Raw genomic sequence first — 8,546 nt, 5'->3', positions numbered from 1 at the left:
TTTGCAAATGCAAATGAGTTGATACCCATTCCAAACTCACCCTGCAGCTGTTGACAAAAACAAAACACCTCTCCTGACTGCCACCATCCTGTCTCCCTTTTTTCTTGCCAATTCACCATAACTTTGGGGCCACAAAAATTCAAAACAAAGCTGAACCTTGTGTTGGGCATTAAGCCCATGAGTCATAGTTGAACAGCAGCTTCTTTCTTTCCATGTTAGCTGTGTTTTTCTTCCCCTGTGGCCCAAACAAAAATCAACTCTGTGATATTAATTCATTCCACGGTTATTGAGTAAGCACTGTGTTGGAGATGGCAGATTCTGTAATGACCCAGTGGGAAAGTGTTTTCTCCTGAGTTTCTAGGTGACTTGTGAGTCCAGCAGGCAGGACAGAAAGGCACCAATTTTATTCACTTTCAGGTGGTCAATAAAGCTGTCAGGTAGAAAGAAGGTTTTCTAAATATTTTAATAAATACCAAGGTGTGGGGAAGGCTCCCAGGACAGGAGGAAGCAAACTTTGGGAATAAGCTGTCTAAGAGGGACAAGAGAACTGATTGGACCAAGGCCTTGTGTCACTTTGTAAAACTGAATGTAGCCAAAAAAAAAAAATTATAATAATTGTTAGGGGGAGTATGAGAAAGAAGGATCCCTGCCTTGAGCTCCAGGACTGTCCTGCAGGGTGGGTATCTGCACTTTCCTCCCTGACCTCCGTCCTTAGCCTCCACCTCTCTCCTTCTCAATTTTCATATCAGCTCTCTTCAGTATTTTCATGCTTACCTTAAACTTTTACATAAAACTTCCTCTTTCCAGTGATGTTTTTTGTTATTTGTAAAAGATACTGGAATCTCCCAGGTTGAATTCCTTTTTTCTTACCCCCTTAGTTTTTCTAAATGTTCCGACTTGATGGCTAAATATTTTTGAGAAGTTATCATGTGCTGTTGGGGAGTTCACAAACTATAAAACATTCACCTTAACCTGACCAGAAAGACATACACACAATCCCATTACATAACTACTCAAGGTAGCATAGGACTAAATGCCATATTACCTGGGCAGGGAAAGTTTCAGGAATTTAGAGGGGAAAGAGCTCCTATTGGGGCTGAAGTCCACATAGAAAACAGGTTTTCACTCTAGATGGTAAGAAAGTGGAGCTAGAGAGGATCTAAGTGAGGCAAGTTTAGCCAAAACTCCTCACAAGAGTCATCTCATGATGGAGAATAATAAAAAATATTTAACAATAAAAAACACCTTATTGTGTACAACTTCTTTCATATACTTACGAATGGTGAGTGCTGCCAGGTTACAAAGACTTCTGAATACCAGCTACTATTTGGAAGATTCAGCAAGTATGCAGTGAGTGCTCACCTTCTACAAGCAATTTTACGTATCTTATCTCATTTAATTCAAGATGTAATCTGTGAGGAAGATGTCATTATCATCATTTTACATACAAGTAAATCAATGGTTAAGGAACCTCTCAGGATCACATAATTAATAATAATGATAATAATAAAAATAGCAATTACACATGGTAATTACTATACGCCAAAGACTATTTAAGTAATCTTAAAACAAACCTGTGAGGTAAGAACTATCGATATCCCCACTTTTAGATGGAAAGGATGAAGCATGGAGATGTTAAAAATCTTGCCTAGTATATACAGCTAAGAAATCTCATTGACTACTTGAATTCATGCTGTCTGGTTTCAGAGCTTAGCCCCTGAAGTCCCTACCCTAGAGCAAAGCTGCCAATAGAAACAAAATGTGAACCACATATGTAGTTTTAAATGTTTTACTAGCCACATTACAGGTAAAATTCATTTTAATAACATTTTATTTAACCTCTAAAATCTTCTCATTTCAACATGTAATCAATATAAGCATTATTTTTTAATTTTCATTTCTTTTCTTCATGTGAAATCTGCTAAACTCAGTGTGTATTTTTAAACTTACAACATACTTCAATTCAGATGCTGAATTTGCATCAGAAAAACATGATCTGTACTTATATTTCACATAATTTTCAGTTGAAAAGTAGATTCATTTGCAAATTTATTCCAAACATACTTAAAAGTTTCCAGTAATTGAGCTGAGTACCAAAAATAATTCTGTTTTCTTTTTAATATTTGCATCCATATTGTCAAATTTAGTTACTTTATTTAGAACTGACTTGACTTTCAAGCAAAACCCTATCAATTTCAAACTTATGTCTAAGTAATTCACTAACATTTATGTCAATTCAGTATTGTGGACATTGAATTCAAAGGGGTCATGCATAAACTGAAATGCAACTATAAACTCATCAACATTAATAATGTGTTATTCGTACTTTTTAGTCTTCACAACTAATTTGCATAATTCTCTTGATTGTAATGAAAATCTGCATATTCTTGAAAAAAGTGTAAAATTGGGACTGATTTGTACTGTAGCAATTTTCAGTTTTAACATAAATTCTTAAAGCTGTCAAGCTAGGTCACAGAAAAGCTTTTCCTTTCCTTAGAGCTTCAAATATAGCTCATTCATATACAGTGTGGTATCAGTGAAAAAAACATAAATCACACTGGTATCTTGGACTATTGAATATTTAGCAAGTATCCCTTTTGTATCAATAAAATCTTAAGTATGAGTTCATAATATAAACCATATTTGTAAAAATCCTCCATTTCTTGCTGGATACCAGTGACTCATGCCTGTTATCTCAGCTACTCAGGAGGCAGTGATCTGGAAGATTGCAGTTCCAGGCCAATCCAGGCAAAAAAAGTTCTCTAGACGACGTCTCAACATAAAAAGCTAGGCATAGAGACACACACTTGTCAATACAGCTACTGTGGGAAGCATAAATAGGATTGCAGTCCAGGCTGGCCTCAGACAAAAAGTGAGACCCTATATCAAAAATAGCCAGAGCAAAGAAGGGCTGGAGGTGTGGCTTAAAGCGGTAGAATTCTTACCTAGCAAGTGCAAAGCCTTGAGGTCAAACCACAGTACTGCCCCCTCACCAAAAAAAATTCTCCATTACTCAACCAATGTGCATTAGCAAAGAACAAAAGATTGTTGCATTTATTGTCTTCAGCTTCTTTCTACAATTACCCAAGAGGATGATTCACACCATTTGCATATATAAAGAATAATTATAACAACTATATCCATGACACTTCAGAAAGCTCAACACAATTGTCTTCATTTAAGAGAAGCAAAGTAATAGACAAAAGATCAGTTTCTTGCTTTAAAATTATAATAAATTTTCAAACCCCAGTCCCACCAAAAAAAAAAAAATTACAATAAATCCAGACTTTTGATTTCACATCGCTAGTGCACCCTTCATTGGGCTGGAAGTGATGTTTTTCTTATCTGGCTAAAGATTTTGACAGATATAAAAGATAATGAGTTCAGTTTTAGGCTGCAAAATTATAACACTGAAAAAAAATAAAGTTCCTCTGTGACAAATCATATTCAAAGTAGTAATTGGCCAGTGTCTCTATATCACATGACTCCTTTGAAGCTGAAGAAAGTCCTTGCAATTTTTCAAATTTTGAATCAATTGAACTTTGATATTGTAAGAAAATTTCTATATTCAATAGGCAATTGTTTGTTTCCTAAATTGAAGAGCTTTCTGGTTTTTTTCCCCCTCCAACTTTAGTGAGGTATGATTGACAAAAACTGTATATATTTAAGCTAGGTGCTGGTGGCTCACATCTGAAATCCTAGCAATTTGGGTGGCTGAGATTGGGAGAATTGTAGTTCAAGGCCAGCCCGGGCAAATAGTTCATAAAACCCCCATTTCCAAAATGACCAGAACAAAACAGACTGGAGGTGTGGCTCAAGCAGTAGAACGCCTGCTTCATAAGCATTAAGCCCTGAGTTCAAAACCTGAGTCCCACCAAAAAAGTATGTATTTCAGATGTACAATATATATACATTGTAAAAATGATTACCAAATAAAGCTAATTAACATAGCTATCACCTCATTTAGTTATCTGTGTGTGTGTTAAAAATACTTAAGGTCAACTCTGCTAACAAATTTCGATTATACTGTACATTATTATTAGCTATACACACTATAATAATGGATATAATCATATATCCGTTATTAACTATTGGATCTCCAGAACTTACTCATTTTTACAAATGAAAGTCTGTGCCCTTTAAGCATCATCTCACTCTCCCAGTTCCTAGTAACTGCCATGCTACTCTGTTTTCATAAGTTTAACTTTTTTAGGCTCCACATATAAGTGAGATCTTGCAGTATTTTTTTGCCTTTGTGTGTCTAGCTTATTTCACTAAGTATAACATGGTCCAAGTTTATCCATGTTATAGAAAATGGGAGGATTTCCTTCTTTTTCAAGCTGAATCATGTATATCTATATATCACATTTTCCTTATCCATTTATCCATCAGCAGTCCTAAATGACTGTTTCAGATCTTGGCTATTGTGAATAATGCTGCAATGAATGGAGTCCAGATAGCTCCTCGAGACAGTGACTTCATTTCCTTTGGATATATACCCAGAATGGGATTGTTGGACCATATGGCAGTTCTACTTTCCATTTTTTTGAGGAACCTCCAAACTGTTTCTCATAATGGCTGTACCAAGCTTTCACTATTTGTAAAATATCTTTCAATTTTTTTTCTTACACTTTTCCAACAAAATTTCCATAACTAAAATAGTAATTTTTTTGACTACTTCTCCACCTAAAAATGGGTCTTTCTCTCTCTCTTTTGTATAAGAATCCAAGTTGGGTTGGCAGAGTGGTTCAAATAATGGAGCACCTGCTTAGCAAATGTGAGGCCCTGAGTTCAAATCTCAGTACTGCCAAAAAAAAAAAAAAGAATTCAAGTCATCTTATAGTTGACCAACATTATGAGTTCAGATCCTGCTAAGAATTGTTTTAAAATATTTGTTGGACATCTAATTCTAATTTCAGGCATTGATTCTCTTTTAATTATTGAGAGGAAACTTATCAAATTCACAACATTTTTGCTGAAAATATCTCCTCCTACTGTTATCCACTTTAATTTTTTTTATAAAACAGCTTTTTCTTTTTGCTCAGCTACAGAAAATTGCACTTGTCTTAGTCTTGTTCTCTGCTACTATAGCAGAATACCACATCCTATTTAATATATAAAGAAAATTATCCTCACAGTTTTGGAGGCTGGGAAGTCTAAGAGCATGGCACTAGCCTGGGAAAAGCTTTCTTGCTGTGTAATATATGATGGAAGGCATCACAAGTCAAAGAAGCTGGCTGGCAACACAGAGAGAGGGCAAGAGCAAGAGAACACTAACCAAGTCATGTGGGATGTTCCTTACCTGGTCCCCCTTTTGGAGGACAGACTAGCATATATTTGGAGTTTGCATGATATGTGATTAACATCTCTGCTTCATCAAGACTTCCAGCATCCTGATTACTCCTATCTGATTCTTCCTGGAGAAAAAAAAAAAAAGGACAGAGAAAGGGGATAGAGAGGAGCTCACTTTTATAACAAAGCCACTCCCAGAATGATCTTAAAGGTCCCAACTCCCAGTACCATCACAGTGGCAATTAAATTTCAACATGGGTTTTGATGGAGATATCTTCATTTTGTAATTTATAACTTGCCCTCTTTCAGTCTCTTTTCTTTACTGTTCTAGTCATAAGGTGACTCTGCATCACTACTCAATTCTGTGTCAGTAGTAGGCCTTCAATTGTATATATAAAAAATTTTCCATACTTTTAAAACTAGGAACATAATTTGTTTTATCATATTTAAAATTAAAATAAGTATTACAATTATACTACCAGATTTGGCTTACATAGATAGCACTGTAATTTTCATCATTGGCATTAAATATTCAAATAAGAATATCATAATGTTACATGGTGTGTAAAAATTATTCAAACCAATCAATCTATTAATGCCAACTAGATGAGAAATATGTTTATGTGTATACTAAAAACTATGCATGAACCCAACACATGCACTGCAACAGAACAGTATTTTCTATAATATGTTTAATGGAAAATGATTTACAATGTTTTAGGTGTTAAACTAAAAGTAAAATTTAAAATTCAGCTCTTCATTCACACTAGCTACATTTTCCATATTTAATAGCCATGTTTGGTTAGTGGCTACCATATTGGACAATATAGCCCTAGACTGTCTCTCTGTAACAGTATCAGAGCTTTGATTCAAATCCTGATTCTAAGTCCAGAATGCCTTCCTCAAAGGCCTCATTGTTTCTCAAGCAAGGAGCTCTGGTACTAGGAGACATTTTTGTGGCCTCCCAGGTTCAAGGTCTATGAGCTGGGATTAAGAGTGCCAACATCAGTTTTCAAAAAATCAGGACTTCAGGCAAGTAAGAGACTGAGAATACAGACATGCATCAACTTAGAAGCAAAAGAAGGCAACTACTTCTAATAGTTGTGGTCCAGAGGAACACAGAGATGTAGGTTCAATAAAAGAAAATAAAGTAGGGAATAATACGAATCGCTAAACACGAGAAGCTTTGAGAAGCTGAGGGCTTCTTGTGCCTGTTTCATAGTGAACAGGCATGGTCTGCCTCTGTGCCGGTCTTAATGGGACTACTGGGGGCACCAATAGCCCTAAAGACATCTGGCAGAATAGTGATGTGATTCTGCTTAAGGAAGATCACTATGACAGCAGTCATAGGATAGTCTGCATAGGGAAAATAATGGCACTTCAAGTTCAGTTCTGAGATATCTGTTGTCCAAAATGAGGTATGGGGACAAGAGGAAAAAAGGAAAGGGTTCAAACTGGAGATGCCACTCCACCCTCTTTTATTCCCATGAGTTTCTCTCCTTGCTCTGCCATTACGTCTGTACTTTCCAGTAATTTGGTTCCTTCAGGTGGCCCATCTCTTCTCCTTTAGTTCTGTGTTTGTGCCTACCAGTCTAGCTACTACTTTTCCACATCACAAATTGTACAGTTCCCTACTGGTCCACTCATAAAATTGCTCCATTATTGAAAAAATTCAGAATGTACTTTCTCTCTCAATTTTTATTTCATTTAAGATTTGTTGGATTTCTTGAACTTATGGGTTTACAATTTCCATCAAGTTTGGAAAATGCTGTACCATAGTCTTCAAATATTTCTTCTGCTCTTTCCACCTTCTTTTGTGATTTCAATTACACTATGCTAGATGACTTATCATATTCTCATGTGTCATACAGTCATATATATGGATAACTTCTGTTGCAATATTTTCAAGTTCACTGGCTTTTTCTTCTGCATTGTTAAAGCTGCTGTTAAACCCATTTAGTGAATTTTTCATTTTAAATATTGTACTTTTCAGCTCTAAAGTTCAGTTTGGTTCTTTTTTTTTCTAGTATCCTTTGCACTCTTTGTTATTTTTATGTGTTCCTCACCATTCTTCAGCATATTTATAACAGCATTTTTATGGCTCTTGTCACCCAGTTGCATAATTTCTATCATACTGGGATTTGTTTCAGTTGACTGAGTTTTGCCTTCTTTATAAATGACCTTTTCCTTCTTGTTTACATGTCCAGTAATTTTTGATTGGATGCTGGACACTGTATTGCTACATGGGTTGGTATCTGGGCAATTAAGTTACTTGAAGAACAATTTGATAATTTTCAAGGCTTGCTTTTAAGACACTTTTTAGAGACCCTTCTCATGTCCCTTTTGGATGACACAAGGGTTCAATAAGGTCTCTCCTGTCTGCCCGGTTGAAACTTGAATGTTTCCCAGCTGTGTAGAATTCAGGAAATTGCTTAGCTTACATCTTCTAGGAAATTTTTTTTGTTGGTTTTTTCCTTATTTGTTTTTCCCAGTCTCATGGGTTTGCACCTTACATAGCTTAGTATTCAGCCTAAGACACAAGGAGGCTCAAAATTTCTGGAGCTCTTTCTTTGCATACCTCTTCTTTTCTGGAACTTTGCCTAACAAATTCCAGCTATCTCAGCCTCCCCAAACTGGTATTTTCTTTCTCATCTCAGCAAGTCCTTCATGCCAAGTTGGATTTCCTTCCTTGGAATCTAGAAAGAGCCTCCAGACAGAGAGTCAGGAATATTGTAGGGATCACTTCATTTGTTTCTTTTCTCTTGGGGATCACAATCCTGTGCTGTGTGTTGTCCAATGAAGACAATTGTTTCATACATTTTGCCCCAGTGTTCTAGTTTTTTGCCAGTGAGAGGGCAAGTCCAGTTCCAGTTAATGTTCATGTCCGGAAGTGGCAGTTTTTTCATAGCAATTGCTTTTTGTGCTGTTAAATTTGTTCTTCCTAAAGTCAACAAAAAATTTTTTGGACAACTCTCCAACTTTATTCCTTGCTTTCTTCTCTCATAGGCTATTACTTCCCCATCTATGTTTCTTTCTCCCAGGAATCTAAGGAATTGCACTTTCCTTATTTTTGTTTTAACAACACATATGTTTCTCTAGCATTTTCTCTGATGGTGTTACTTCAATGTCACTTTTTCTGTGGTGGGTATCCTCCAGGGAGGTGCTTGAGGCTCTTTCTCTTCCATTATCCAGCTTGTTTGGGGGGAATCCCTGCTCTGGTACATAGTGTTGGCAGTCTGTCTGTTGGCTGGATC

The 8,546-nt window shown here is 36.1% G+C and overlaps 1 non-coding gene across 1 annotated transcript; it reads left to right on the top strand.

The window, feature by feature from the left end:
* Nucleotides 1–5,279: 5,279 nt before the first annotated feature.
* Nucleotides 5,280–5,412, top strand: LOC141414395 (U8 small nucleolar RNA). The gene has a single exon (XR_012439434.1). It is a non-coding gene; the product is annotated as a U8 small nucleolar RNA (small nucleolar RNA).
* Nucleotides 5,413–8,546: the final 3,134 nt, after the last annotated feature.

This window comes from Castor canadensis, chromosome 11 (genome assembly GCF_047511655.1).
Source record: "Castor canadensis chromosome 11, mCasCan1.hap1v2, whole genome shotgun sequence".
In the NCBI taxonomy this organism is placed as follows: domain Eukaryota; kingdom Metazoa; phylum Chordata; class Mammalia; order Rodentia; family Castoridae; genus Castor; species Castor canadensis.
Note: the sequence above shows the minus strand (reverse complement) of the source record. Positions and strands in the feature narration are given on the sequence as shown.